A 15,742-nucleotide genomic window follows, 5' to 3' on the forward strand; every position below is an offset into this window, starting at 1 on the left:
TGGCCGCTTGAACTCCCAGGGACCACGGCATTGGGCACAAACCACAAAGAGAGCACCCGCAGCCAAGGAGAGAAGTAAGGCTGGCCCACTCCCGGGGCAGCTGGGAAATAAAAGGGGCCGTGAGCGTCTCTATCGCATCTCTGTGCATACACATTCACAACAGAAAATCACAGACCCCTCTCATCTCCCAAACGAGCCGTAATGACCCCCACAGGTTTCCCCCCAACTCCTCGGGACATTCTGCCTGTGCCAGCCATCACAGGGACGCAGGCGCAGCACCCGCGGAGCGCCTTTCACAGGGAAGGCGCCTGCGTCCCAGAGCTCAGGCCGCGGCTAATTGCCCCAGCAGGTTCTTGCTCTGGACAGGCCCAGGTGAGATGTCTCAAAAGAACACGTCCAGCCTTCCGTCACCGCGGAGGTATCTGAGGCTCGCCCACTGTCCTTTTGTCAATGCCTGCTGGGGACGCGCGAAGATAAGACGAGTATTACGTTATGATGCTTCCTTGTGCAAGAAAGTCCTTTTAAAGAGTCTGGAGGAAGGGAGGGGGCCCGGGCAGGACGCGGAGGAAGCCTGAGGGGGAGGTTTAAAAGAAGGCTGGGTTACTTAGGAAAAGTCTCGGCTGCAGAATAAAACTGTGCTTTACCTGCAAAGGAAAACTCATTGAGTTTCTCTTTGGTTCCAGAGAAAGCTACAGCCACAGAATTCCAGAGAAACTGCTTTTTATTTCCTTATTTGCTCTCATCGTGTCCCCTCCCCTGACATAAAGACACAACCCAAGCCAAGATGCCATCCAACCCAACCCTATCAAAGAAGTATGAACATGGCCTTTACCTTACTTCACTCTGGGGTTTACCTTCCCTGCAAAATAGTCTTACAGTATTTGGGGAACTCTGGCTAGCCATTCTTTTGGAAAGCAAGAACTATCTAGAGAATGAAGGTCAACTCTGTTAATTCAGTCAACAAAATCTGGAAGGCCCCACCTCTTTTTTTATTAAATAGGAAAACATATCCAGGAAAACTCAGAAACTACCCGAATCCCACCTCTGCATCAGGCTCCGTGCACACTCCGCTCCCCGGATTCCTAGGCACTATGTGCTCTGCTCCTCTCAGTGTAACGTTTCCTGGCCCCCTTCCTTCTGCCAACCCGTAAGGCTCCAGTTTGTCACCCCCCTGCACTATCGTCACCCCACCCTCTCTGTCTTTGCTTCTCTCTGTGTAAGAACACAACTCCTGTACCCACCCACCCGCTCTGGGGGATCCTCTCAGGCTGTCCCCAGAGTGCCAGCCTCGCTTCTTTGCCATGGGTTTTCTTGCCACGTGGATGTTCCTCAAAAATCCAATACCTCCTGCCCAGCTAGTGTGGCTCAGTGGTTGAGCATGGACCTATGAACCAGAAGGTCTCGGTTCGATTCCTGGTCGGGGCACATATCGAGGTTGTGGGCTCGATCCCCAGCATGGAACTTGCAGGAAGCAACCGATCAATGATTCTCTCTCATCATGGATGTTTCTCTCTCTCTCCGCCTTCCTTTCTGAAATCAATATATATATATAACCAACACCTCTTAACAAGGACATGCCACCCACTTTCTCCCCCCACGTCCCACAACTCTATTTTCACCAGTGGACCACCACCTTCCATGATCGAAAGCTTTATGCCGTCATAAACCAAAGTCCAAGCTCCCTGTCCCTTTCCACCACTTCTTTGATGTTGCCTCCACCCCACCCTTTCTTAGCTCTTCGACATCCCTGTGAGTTCCAGGCCCTTGTCACTGTAAGTCTGGGCCTGCCACACAATGACCTCATTCCTGTGACCGCTGACACTCTGGCTGTGCTCTCATCTCTCCAACTCAGTGCAGCCTGGATACTTATCCTAAAGGATCCCTTCCTGTGTCCAGTGCCCAAAGGGACATGTCCAAACACTCACAGCCCAATACCAGCTGGCCTCAACCCTACCTTCCAGACTCAGGTCTCTCTGGCCCCCATAGACACACACCCCCGGGTTACCCACTCTCTCCTGAATTCCCTCCAGCCCCTTTGTTTATGGAGACATGGCTTTTTCCACCCTCCACAGTGGGGAGAACAGAATAAAGACCACAAGGAGCTCCAAGAGGAGGTTCCCAGAGGGGCTGGCTCTGGGATGTCCTGAGGCCATGGCGGCTGGACACACAGGCTTGGGGGCTTTCAGCAAGGGGGCCTGAGGGGAGGGGCTTGTGCAGGAAGCGGCAGCGGCAACAGCGCTGGCACCATTATCTTTCTGGCATCATGAAGGAGAAACCAAAGTCTAGGCAATCACAGAGTTTGGAGTCATGGTCAAGAGAAGAGAAACTTTCAATAAAAACCTCTCTCCCCAAACCATGAGCAGCACTTTGTGAACAGAAACTACATCTTAAGTCTTCTCTGCCCGTCACCACCAAGCAAGGACTCAGGATTATTTCTTGACTGACAGATAGATAAAGGACAGCTGTGGAGGTGGAGCAATTACCCGGGGTCTTTCAAGACCTGGACTCGTGCTGATGTGTGGAATGACCTTGAGCTAGCTGACAAATGTACCATGCCTAATCTGTTATAAAAAAGGGCTTTTGAAACATTTATTTAATCCTCAACTGAGGATATGCTTATTGATATATATATATGTGTGTGTGTGTGTGTGTGTATATATATATTTAGAGAAAGGGGACATGGAGAAGGGAGGGAAGAGAGAGAGAGAGAGAAAGAGAGAGACAGAGAGAGAGAGAGACAGAGACAGAGACATTGATGTGAGAGAGAACATCGAATGGTTGCCTTCCATACTCGCCCTGACCAAGAATCGAACCTGCAAACTAGGTATACAGAAAGACACTCCAACCAACTGAGCCACGCCAGCCAAGGCAACATTTTTTTTGTTTTAACATATTCATTACATGAATATAACAAAAACTGCCAATGAGCCTAATAAGAAAATACAAATCACCATTATTAATATTTTGCTGTTTATTTTCGTAGCCAAATATCAACGTGTCTGTGTACAACAACATTTTTAAATTTTTAATAAAAGGAGCTGATGGGGAAATAAAGAATATTTATTAAAGTAATTTGCCAACTCTCATGTCCTTAATCATTGAGAATACATCCCCAAGTATGATAGCTGAATATAACAAAACCCCCAGTCAGTTATATTTGATTTCTGAGACTCACATCAGTCCTGAAGCCACCCCTGAACTGATTTATGTGACAGCTTGGGAAAAGCCAACTGGGGACAATCAACGGAGCAGCCGGAGACAGGCCTGGTGAGTGTGCGTGAATTAAAAGGAAAACTCCATTGTAATAGGAACAAGATTCTAATCACTACACCTAATTACAAAGAGGAGTAGATCTCTGGAAAAAAAAAATTCAGTGTCTCATACAGAACAAACAAAGCAATTAGTCATAAACAGAAGCTCAGACTTTGGCGAGCAAGCAGGAGCCCGGACCCAAGCCACCAGCTAGCTGCGCATCTGCTCCCAAGGCCACGTCGGGGCGGAGGAGGGGCTGGAAGGTCAGAGCGGAGGGAGGGCGGGCACAGCCACCCACACACACAGCCTCTGCGCACACACATGCACACGGCCTCACCAAAACCTTCTGGCCGCAGCAGCAACCCACCATCAGGAGCTTGGAGGCCTGAGCCTGGAGCCCAGACTTGCCCGGAAGGCAGAATAACAACAGGCAATTTAAAACGACAGAACCACTGCCTTCGTTCTCTGTCCGGTCCCTCAGGTTGTTAATAATAAGAACAACAAGAATAACAGCAGTAAAGTCGTGTTACACAGTTTCTGTACACACAACACCAGGCGAGGCGTTTCGCAGCGCGGTCTGGTTTAATTCTCACAGTAACCCTTTCAGGAAGCTGCCGTCAGCATCACCTTCGTTTATCAACAGGGACACAGAGCTCCAGAGCAGGGGTCGCCCACCTTTCGGATCTCACAGACCACAGGCTGGTGACCGCGGCTCCAGAGGGCTGGCCAGTTTGGCTACATTCACCCACTGTATACGGAGCAGAGCCTGGACTAAACCCCACAGCGGACCTCAGGGCTCTTAAACCCGGTGCCATGTGGCCTATAAAATGGGAAAAGATGCCCATTTCTCTGAACTGAGGTCAGAAACGAGGTGTCCAGTGTGAAGTGCCTGGTGTACACAGAATGTTCAGTAAATGTTAACTGTTGGTTCTGAGCCCTTTATTCTTCCTGCCCCACCTGCCCTCTCTCTCCTGGGGTCCTCCTTCTAGAGGCCCTGGGACAGTGCCAAATCCACCCTTCAAGGAACCTCTCGGAAACCCTGAGACACACAAAGTCTGTGCCTGGAAGGGCAGCTTTCTGGAAGGTTCTGTGGGATAAAACCTCCTTGTAGGTCCATCTCATTCCCCCAAAGCCGGACTCGGGCTCTTGGAACAGTAAAGGAGGGATGAATCAGCAAATCTCCCCGGGGTCATTCCCAAGTACTTCTCCCAACACACGGAATCTGTTTCAGGCGCTGGGAGATGGGCTGATTCGGCAAGATTAATGTGATAGCCCTGCAGCACAGGCAGAGGGAGCTGGGGGCTGACCGGCCTGGCTGGAGGAGGCCAGGTTCTTGTTGAGGGAGCGTCCTCCCCTCACTTTAAACTAGATGATAAAGCAAGAGCTTCTGGCTGAGCGTGTGTGGCCATCAACACATAAAAATGAGCCTGTTTTCAACAAGCCTGGCAAAGGGACTCAGCTCAGCACAGCACAGCACACACCCCCATGGATGTCCTCAATCCGGCCCGGCCTCTGGGCTGCGGCTCAGCACCGGCCGACTGGGACACTAGCAGAGTGGCCGAGGGCCTGGGTCCCAGGGTCACACACATTTGGCTTCACATCTGACTCTCAGGAACCACAGTGACCTTGGACAAGCAATGGCACAAGTTACTTACTCTCTGAACCTGAGTGAATAGAATGTTCTTAAAAAGGTAATGAAATGAGATTAAGTGGAAGGTGCATTTATACACATACATAGGTGTTGGCTTCTGGTGCTGTAATTATTATTATTATTATTGATTAGTACTCTTTATTTTAAGGACACAGCGGAGCTTGTCCTTAGTTGAGTGCACTCGCCAACAGAATGGATGGGACAGAGCTCCGGGTACAGTCTGGTGATCACCCGCTGTACAGACCCAGGCGGGCCTTCCTCAGCTAACAGTGGCTGTCCGACACTGGCTGCTCTACCAAGAAGGCACCAGCCAACCCTCCCAATAGGAGGTGAAGCCTCCATCCCATCCCTTTATTCTAGGTGAGTTTGTGACTTCCTTGTGTCTTATGACTTTCAAGGCCAGGTCAGAAAAAGTGAAGCCACTCCTGCCTGGTTTGCTGGGACACCTGTGCGGGAGCCCTAAGCTGCTGTATAATGAGCCCTGAGGACACCAGGATGTGAGGAAGCTCAAGCCAGCTTTTGCAGAGGCCACATGGACAAGTCCGGAGACCACATGAGGAGAGAGATACCTGGTCAGCCCTCAGCTGTGCCGGGCGCTATCTAACTGCAGCCTCAGAGATACCCCCAACCAAGCCCCTTGCAAATTCCTGTAGAAACCACAAGAGATAATAAAATGATTGTTGTTTGAAGCCAGTTAATTTTGGCATGATTTGTTATGCACCAACAAATAACTGGAACTCCACGCATATGCACACACACTGTAAACCGATGGGTAAACATTAAGAATGACTAATGCTATAATATATTATGTGATCATGTTCTCTTCAAGTCTGCCCTTGGTTTTGTCTTTGGAAAAACGTGTGTTGGGAATGGGGTGAGGAAAATGCATATAGATTTGCCTTTAGCTTCTGAGAAATAAAGCCCAATTGTCACCAAAGGAGTGGTGTCAATATGCAACGTGACATCTCAGTTCATACAGTGGCATCATTTAGAAATAAAGATTCTATAAACTAATTAAAAAGTGACTTGCAACAGGAGGATTTTCCCCAAGAAGCCAAACTAATTCTATGCAAAGATCCTGAAAACCCTCACGTCCTGTGTTCTGCAGAGGTACGTTCTCTGTCTGACACGCTCACAGGCACAGAGGAGAATCTGAGACCGAGTGAGGATGTAGATGCTACGTACGTCTGGCCCGCCACCCCACACCTGGTCTCGGGGTGGGCGAGAGCTGCCCCGCCACCCACGAAACGAGTGTGCCTGGGGTGGCCAGGTGCCTCATGGTTCAAAACCACAGCCTTTGTGCTCTCATCTATGGAGTTCCTGGGAGCAAATTGAGATCGTAAGGCCGTCAGCGGCCTGAGCGCTCATCATCTTGACAGATACTTAGCTATTCATTTAAAAACAAGCAAGAGAACAAGCGTCAGCTGTATTTTTTAATTACTCCTGGATAGGACTGGGAATGCTTCGGCATAATTGGGGTATTGAGATTTTTTTTTTCCCTTTGAAGGCCTCGTTGCAGTAAAGAAAAATACTGTGTTTATTCTAATTACAACCACACTTCTTCTAAACCATTTTAGCAATGGAAAGGCAAAGGGCAATGGACAGTTATTTATTTATTTTTTTTAAATATGTTTTTATTGATTTCAGAGAGAGAGAAACAGCAATGATGAGAGAGAATCATCTCCTGCATGCCCCACACTGGGGATGGAACCTGAAACCCGGGCATTGCCCTGACTGGGAATCAAACCATGACTTCCGGATTCAGAGGTTGACGCTCAACCACTAAGCCATGCCAGCTGGGCTGGGCAATTATTTTTTACTAGAGGCCCAGTGCACGAAAATTCATGCACTTGTGGGGGAGGGTCCCTCAGCCCAGCCTGCACCCTCTCGCAAACTGGCACCTCTCAGGTAGAGTCCCTAGGCCTGGCCTGAGATCAGGGCCTCTTGGGGCTTTCCTTCCCCCAGCTGCAGGCAGCTGGTCCCGCCCCTGCTGTTGCTACTGCTTGCCATCTGTGCAGTACAGTCCCACCCCCTCCTCTGGCACCAGTCACCTCTGCCTCCCTCTGCAGACGACAGGTGTGGGGTGCAATGGGTTGGATGGCCTGGGCCATGGGATGGATGGCCTGCCTTTCTCTCTCTCTCTCTCTCTCTCTCTCCTTTCTGTAAGAGTAATATTTACTGAGTGATACAGAACTGAATACTATAATGGATTTACCAGGATGGAAATGCACCGCAACCCTGCCCCTGCCACCCTCAACACCCAGAGACTACAGTGCTTAGAAGTTACACACAATGACCATAACTGCTAAATATCTGTTCATAACAAACATATTTATAATGTATCACATCGAGTGATTATAGAAATCCATTTATATTGCTCGTTTAAAACCATTTTTTGTAAAAAATATATTTTTTAAAAAGTATAAAAACATGTGCAGTTGAAAGCCCTGCCAGGACAGCCGGTCAGTAAACATTCAGTGAGTATGTGCTTTGGAAGGGCGCCTGTGCCTTGTGCCCACAGCAACTCGAGCTGGGCCGGCGAGGGTGCGCCCAGCTGCCACTCCAGGCAGGACTGAGCTGGACCACAGTGGGTGGGTACAGCAGGGCCTGGCACTGTGCCCTTCTCCAGCCTTGCATCAGGATCAGGGTCAGAGACAGGGCTAGGGGCAGGCAGATTGCAGTTTCATTCTGAGTTCCATAGACTGATTTTGGTTGCAACTCATGACTTTTCCTGGCTGCTCTGAGGTCCTTTGGGTGGGTATCCTGGCAGAGAGGCTGGAGAAGTGCCCACACCTGCCTGGTTGGGCATCTCTCTGGCCCAGAGCCTCTGTCCTGCCTCCTGCAAGCCTGGCCCCAGGCAGAAGGCCCCTCAGGACTATTTTGGTCTCAGCTCGGTTCTGGGTTTCATCAGCCTGGGTTTCTTAACCTGGTGTGGCTCATCTGAGTTTCATAAAAAAACCTGGCTGATGCTGGCTGTGCTGAGCCTCACTGAAGAGTTTTTCACACAGCAAGGAAGAGCACTCTGGGACCCTCCAGGTCTTCCCTCTCCTCTTCCTCCCCCACTTCCTCCTCCCCGCCCATGGTCACTTCTTCTCCAGCGGCTCCAGCAGTGGGTTGCCTTCTGAGTCGGGGGTCTTAACACTGTTGGTCCTGGTGATGCAGGTGGGGAGATGCCAGCTGAGCATCAGGATGAGCTGCTGCCGCTCCTGCTTCAGCTCCTTCCTCTGGGTCAGGGGTCTTCAAACTACGGCCCGCGGGCCACATGCGGCCCGCAGAGGAGTCTGATCCGGCCCGCCAGGTTTTTTGGGCAGTGAGCGCAGCCGAGGTGTTACAGTAGGAATTAGTAGTTCATATAGTCCGGCCCTCCAGCTCTCTGAGGGACCGTGATCTGGCCTCCACTTTAAAAAGTTTGAGGACCCCTGCCTGGGTTTTCAGCTTCACATTCATGAGCTCCGGCTGCAGAAACCCTTCCACACCTTCTTCCTGTTCTGGCATGGGGCTGCCGCCACTCTGTTCTTTTCCCGGTGCCTTTTCCTCCGCTCCTCTTCCTCATCCAGCTCACTTTCCACAGGTTGAGGCCTCTTGCCCAGTTTCACCTCCAGGAAGTGCCAAGGGGCGGCCATGGCCCCAATGTTGTGGATGTTTTAGCTCCTCTGAAGTCAGGGCCAACTGGGGAGTCTGGTCAGGGAGCCAAACCCTGGCAGAGAGCCCACAGTCATGGAAGGGTCCGGGATCTGCCCAGGCATCATAGCAAGAGGAAGGCAGTCTAAGCCTGCAGAGCCACAAGGAGAGGCTGCGACCATGGGGCCTGGGCCAGGCTGCAGGCGCCATGCCAGCGCCTCCCATCGCAGCCGCCCAACATCCCTCTGCAGGCTGGGCCGGGGTCTCCCTCTTTGAGGCAATCGAATGTGGGCTTCTGTTTGCCTGCCTGATCACCCCTAACCTGTCTACCTGATCGCCCCCCTTGATCGCCTGCCTGCCTGTTGACCCCAACCACTCACCTGCCTGCTGATCACTCCTAACTGCTTGCTGGGGGTCAAGGCCAGCCCAGCAAGGGGCCGTGGTGGTTTCATTCTCTAGTTGTTCTGGTCATTATGGTCGCTGGACTTCTATTATATAGGATAGGGCAGTGGGGGTAACAGGTATCAGGGCCAGTTCTGCCATGAACGTGTGTCCTTGGGCACGAACTCTCTTACTTCATGTTTCAAATCTCTCATTTACAAAATGGGAGACTTTAAGAAAGTTCCATGTGTTCCCTTTGGCTTTAATTAATGTGAGGTCATCCTCCCACTTCCTGACATCCCTGTCCCATGGGGTACAATGTCCCACGGACCTGTGATCCTGGTACGGAGAGTATTTCAGGGCAAACTCGTGGCTGGCCTCAAGGGCAGCAATGCCATGTTCCCAATCGTCTGCATGTACACGGATCACCCAGTACCCTGGTTCAATGCACAGCCCCAGGCCACTCCAGAGAGTGTGATTCTGTAGTTCTGGGGCATGGCTCAGGAATCTGCATTTTTGTATGAACACAAGTCTAGTTGAAAAACATGGCCTTGGGACTCAGATACACAAAGTCCTGTCTTCTTGATTTCCTAGCCAGGTAACCTGAGCAAGGTGCTCCACCTTGCTGGACCTCTCCATTCCTGGAGAAAATGTCCCCAAGTCCCTGTCCACTTCCTGCCAACACAGACCTGTTCCTTTCTCGCTCTACAAGTGGGGCACCTCATAGAGGCTTTTTACCAAGCAGGACAACGGCCTCTTGAAAAACAGGTTGGACAGGAAAAGCTACACTGCCTAGGGCCCAACGCAGCACTGACCACTGAGCACAGCCAACCAGCTCACAGTTCATAGCAGCCGCCAACAGAACAAGTTGTAATCCTACACCTGGCAGCTGGAGAATATAAACAAAAAGGTTATGCTCCTTATAAATAGCATTTCTAAAGCCTTCGGGTGCCCTGCCCTGTTCAGAGCTGAGCTATCCTGTTCCCAACCCTGGCTCCTGGGACCTGACTCAACCCCCCAGAGGAATGTAAATGCCATGACTGGGCACCAGAGAGGGGTAGGGGGACAAAATTGCCCACAATGCTGCTGCCCCAGGCTCCACCCTCCTGCTGCCCCAAGCCCCGCCCACCTGCTGCCCCAAGCCCCGCCCACCTGCTGCCCCCATGTTCCGTCCTCTGGGAACAGATGGGGAAGTGATTCACCTGAGCACACCCGTGTGCAGGCAGACACCTGGGCTAGCCACACTGGCCTTTGTGACCAAATGGCTGGCAGAGCACATTAGCTCACCTCCTGTGCTTGTCACAACAATTAGGCTCTGGAAGGTGGCACTGCCACTGTCACTGGGAAAATGCAGCGGACCAGCCAGTTCATCACCCTCATGGACAGTTCAATGGGGCCAGGAGGGCAGGGGACCTACATTGGGGGGGCGAAGGATTGGGCTGGGGGACACAGAAGTTGATTAAAACATCCAGCAGAAACATTATAAAACCCAAGGCACCACATGCCAGGGACGGCCAAAGGGCTCCATCCCCGTGGACCTGCAGGACACGTGGCCAGCACTGTGCGTGGGAGTTGGGGCGGGAGTCCAGGCTTCGCCCAGTGATTGACAAGCTGGCCCTCCCGCACTTCTACTCTGCTTCAGTAACTACCCATATTATGCTGAAATGACACAAGCGACAATAATTAAGCCCAGATCTCTGTGGATCGTTCGCAGTGATAATTCCACCTTTGTAATTCAGCCCCAGATAAACCCCTTTTGTTCTGCCTTATAACACAGATTCTAGTATCATTCAAGTATATTAACTGTAGCCTATTACTGTCACAAAAAATGCTCCCTGAGCCATAGCAAAAGACTCCCCAGACAAAACTTTATGTCATGTTAATCCAAGCTTTAATAACTATGAGGATATATAACTGTATTCTAATTGTGCTCTGCGTTCCTGCATACGAAAACAGGAGATATCAAAAATGACAGCGGCAAATCACTTCAAATAAAAACGCATTAATTCCCCACTCGGGGTGCTGGGATGCTAGGGTGAAGGGACGCATGCTTATATGGGAAAGAAGTGATATGGGGCTTCTGGGGATAGGGAAGACATTGGGGCTGGTGTGGGGCTGTCAGAAATCAATGCCGCTGAAGGCTGGAGACGGTGAACCATGTCAGGGCTGTGCAGGGGAAACAAAGAACCTTGTGGGACCTCACCAGGTAGCTGCGGGAATCCCTGGTTCCGAACCGGGTTTGGATCCCAAGGCAGCGTGTGACCTTAGCCACTCCCGGCCTCCCTTCCTCCTGAAAAGCGGACGTGATAGCAGACCCACGTGTGGATCTGGTATGGCTCCCTCCCTCTCCCAGCTCACCGGGACCAAGTGATGTGGAACTGCAGCCCACCCAGGGGCTCCCTATCGCCTTTACCTGTGCTGTGTGGTACCTCTGAAATGGGTGATTCGCTTATTTATTACATTGGCTGTTTATCATACGTCTCCCTCCTCTTGAATTCTGGTCTGGAAGGATCGAGACTGGTCTACTTGTTCACTGACGGGTCCCGGTGTCCAGGACGGCACCTGGCACCCAGCGCGTGCTCCGTGAGCCTTTGCTGAGTGACTTAGCGGCACTACCACGAACCAGGCATGTGGCCCAAGACAAGTTTCTTCAACTCATTGAGACTCAGTTTCCTCAACTGCAAAGAGGCAGAAACCTGCTTCCTAGTGTTGCTGAGAGGATTCCAGAGCAACTTCGGAAGACCTGGAAGGGCGATGAGCACCACACAGGCTCACCAAGCATATTCTTTTCTAGAAAAAAATCACAGTCTCCCCTCTAAGACGCCATTTTCACTGCTCAGCCCAACGCCCAGCCCTTACTCAATCACTGGTCTCATTACCCTCCCAACACACGTTCCACTTCCCCGGCCCCCACCTCACTCCTCCTCATGGCCAGGCCACTTCCCGGGCCCCGGAAGAGGACCGGACAGCACCAGGCAGATAGGCACAGTTGCATCACGGAGAGGTCTGGGCATGGGAGTCCAGAAGGCCAAGAATCTGGGCAAATCACGAGCTTCTTGGCCTTAGAGTGACCTTCCCTATAAAACCAGGACATGCCGCTTCATGGTGAGGATGAACACGCTCGGATAAGAAGAGCAATTACCCTCCGCTACGTAACCCCTCTGAGCCTGGTGTCCTTATCTGTAGACGGGGGAACACAATAACCCTCACCGCCACATCTCATGGGTTGTGCGATGTATGGAGACCTCCGCTGGGAGACCTGCCCTCCAGTGCCAGCTCCCAGGTGCACGCAAACCACCTATTCTCTCCACGGGACCAGTTTCCTCATCCATGTAAGGGAGACTCAACTCAGACATGTGGGAGGGCCGCCTCACGTTGCGGGGCTATAGGGGTGGGGTGGGGGGGACGGCTGGTGGGTCCTTCCTGGCCGGCCAATCACATTCACATCCATATTTAGATGGCAGGAAAAGGCCCCCAGGGGAAAGGACGGCAAGGCCCACCTCCTCCCTGCCATGCGGGCAGCTGGCGAAGGTGTTGCTAAACACAGCAGGCAGCCTGGAAGATCTCATGGCTAATGTCTTCCCCCCCAAAGACAGATCTTCAGCCCGTTCAAGACTATTCCCCACAGACCCGGGATCCTGAGTGGTGGGGAGGGACTGAGACAACTGAGGATCAGAAATTCCATCAAACACGTCTTGACTCAAAGTGCAGGCGAAGCGCCGGCGCCTGCCTGGACCAGAGCGCCACGGTGAGAGGACCGTCCCCAGCAAGCCAGCCTGGTCTGAGACCTCCACCGCCAGCCTCCTTATTGACATTTTTGTTGCCCTTAACAACCAAAGAATAAAAGAACCAGAAGGTGGCAAGTGAGCACAATGATTTCATTTATCTCTCCTCTTTTTTGCTACAGATCATCTATGGGACCAGATTTTATCATGAGACGAATCCCCTTTCATCCTTCTTCCCAGATGCAAATGGCATGACCGTCCCAAACGCCTACTCCCCAAACTCCTAGGGACAACAGACGGGCAGCGTGTGGAGGAAAAGTCTGCTCTCCGAGTCTCCACGGCGCCCACCTGGCTTTCCGAGCCCATGGGCTGCCACTCTGGATGGTGGTGCGGCTGGGACGAGGGTCCCAGAATCCGTCTCAGGTTTCCTCCTTTGAAACAGGAGCCCGAGTCTCCAGTGCCAACGGGGTCTACAGCGGGCTTCCTTTCCAATCCTGCCCGGTGCTCTCATCCCATTCCAATTCTCAGCTCCCCAAAGCGGAAACCTGGCGGAAACTGACAAAGAACAGAGAGACTCCAAGAAAGACCGAGTCCAAACGGACTGGCCCTCCCACCCAGAGACCGGCCTGGGCATGTCAAACCGGACAGGGCCAATGTTCCCCCGGCCGCCAGTGATTCCGTCAATACCCATCAAAAAGGATTTCTCCCCTTGCCCATCCAACATCGGCTGCCAAAGACTTGGATATCTATTTGAGAGCCCGCCGTATTGATTAGGTCAAATACTACAAGAGTTTTATTTCCTGATTTCCTGACCTTCAAGCCCCCAGAGGGCTTACCTAATACAGCAATGCCACCGCGAGAGTAACTGCGGGAGAGACACTCAGTAACGCACGTCACCCAGGCGGACTTGTCCGTCACCGGAGGGGCCGGTGTGGACTGCCTCTCAGATCCTGCTCCCGTTTGTCACGGGGATTACCAAGGCCCTGACCGCAGAACAGATGCCTTGCTTTACCAGAGAAATACAAATGAAAAAACTAAAGCCATTCAGAACATTATAAATTAGAAATGATCTTTTTCATCTCTGTTAATATGTGAACTCCCTGGTTTAAAGAAAGAAGGAGAAAAAAAGCTTTCATCACAACAGGTTTAGGTGGTATCAGGAGCAAATTACAGGACTAATTCAGTCCTTAGAGGAAGAAAAATAAGTTTTAAAAGCGCAAAATGATGATTCTCAGAGCAATGTTCACCGTCCTTCCGAGCGGTGTTGTAAATTGATCATCCAGGGAGAAGAACCGAGGCAAAGCCACGGCGAGAAGGGCTGACTGAACGGCAGGAAGAAGGCAAATCGTGGCTTCACACTCCCATCTTTAGATCAGTCCTTTGAAAAAACAGCATCTTCAGCAGCATCACCACCGAGGTGTTTGGCCTCCCCTGCTGGAATGCTCACTGGTTCCTGACAGGAAGTGAGGGTTGGCAAGCACTGGTCTCCCTTCCCCCCTTGCCAGGACAAGAAACCTGATCTCCCCCCCCCCCCCACACACACACACACTCCTGCCACACACATGCCATTTGCACCCCTATCTGACCCCGAGGCTCTCCCAAAGGGTTAGGACCCTCTGGCTACTGGAGTTCTCTGTCAGGAGACAGGCCAGGCCTCCATTTAATTTACCGAGAGTCTGTGATCAGCCACCAACGGTTAACGCCAGTCTGGCTGTTGCTGCCCCCAGCATGCTCCTGCTATGCTTTCCGCATCTCAGCTCGTCTGAACAGTGCTGTTGACGCCAGGGTCAATGTTCTGCTGAATTGCAGTGAAGTAGAATGTGAGAGTCTAAGAGTGAACACCCTAGAATCTCAGGGTCCCTGCACCCATGTACACCATGACCCGTCTTTTCCAATGCCCCTGCTACACTCTGTGCTTGAGCACGCTCTGAGGGGCCTCTAGCCAGGTGCCAGAGAAAAGAAAGAGGAAGAATCCAAATGAAGTGACCAACAGGGTGCTTGGCAGAACTACTCCCCAGGTCCTGAGGGCAAGTCCTTGATCCTGGCGCCAGGACTGCCATGAACTGTGAGCACGAAGCCCACGAGGGGCAGTGTGGTACATCCATCTGCCTCCCTCCTCCCCCTCTTCCCAGGCCAGGTGCTTGGCTGACGCTGCCAGAATGCACCTTGGCTCCAAGGAGTCTGAGCCATTCTAGTTACTGGTTCCAAATACTAAGCTGATGCCGCTGGCTAAGGAAGAAAAAATTAATAAAAAGAGAGAGAGAGGATAATGGGGGTGAAAGTAGAGACAGAGTTAAAAGGGAAGTCAAACTCCCACCCCCCACCCCCCGCAGGCACTTCAGCCATTGGGAGCAATCTGGAAGTCTGAAAGTGGGCAGGCCAAAATGTTTACCTCTTGTTCTTTTTTGCTGTGTCTCACAACAAAATATCAGGGCGTCTCACCAAGATCATGGCCACTTCTGGGCCTCTGATATCTTGAAGCGAGAGTCATGGCATTTTATCCCAAATGCATCCCCTCTGGCAAGAATGACCCATCTGCTTTGGAACCAGGACACATGAGTGGCTCCACCCCAGCCACTGCCCCTTACACTCACTGGCCTGTCTGGAAGCCCAGGACTAGGGGCGGTTTTCAAACACAAAGACCCTTTCGGGGTGAGGATATTTTTAAATGGCCCCCCAAGTCTCCAGGCTCCAATTAGCGCGTGTCTGCAGAACTCTGGCCGGAGGAGTAGATCTGAGAAGCTGAGAGTTCGGTGCACACCAGGGGCAAGGTCTCTGGTGTGGTGGCCATAAGACATCTGGCAAACTTCCTCAGGCCCCAACAACAGATCTGAGCATATCATGGCCAAGAGAACAAAGGGGAGTCGGGTGCCTAGGAGGCGCCTATTGTTACGCATCCTGGGCAAGCCAAAGAATCAGAGAGCTCTTTGAGACCATGGTTTCCTTCACATCTCTACCACAGCCATCCCAGGAAGCCTGGGGACCCCCATTTTGCAGATGAGGAGACTGAGGCCTGGGGAGATGAAACAGTTTGCCCTGGGAGAGCTCCAAGGTCTGTGATCTTTCTGCCACGGCTTGCCTCAACTGGGTACATTTCTTATCCACTGGAAGT

At 51.8% G+C, this 15,742-nt stretch overlaps 1 protein-coding gene and 1 pseudogene across 13 annotated transcripts in view; both read right to left on the reverse strand.

Moving 5' to 3' along the window:
* The window catches only part of MSI2 (musashi RNA binding protein 2), a 357,057-nt gene that overhangs the window by 140,545 nt on the left and 200,770 nt on the right, over positions 1 to 15,742 (reverse strand). The gene's annotated exons all lie outside the window — the stretch shown is intronic.
* Positions 7,801 to 8,652, reverse strand: LOC118728117 (annotated as a pseudogene).

This window comes from Pipistrellus kuhlii, unplaced genomic scaffold, assembly GCF_014108245.1.
Source record: "Pipistrellus kuhlii isolate mPipKuh1 unplaced genomic scaffold, mPipKuh1.p scaffold_m20_p_28, whole genome shotgun sequence".
Classification (NCBI taxonomy): Eukaryota; Metazoa; Chordata; class Mammalia; order Chiroptera; family Vespertilionidae; genus Pipistrellus; species Pipistrellus kuhlii.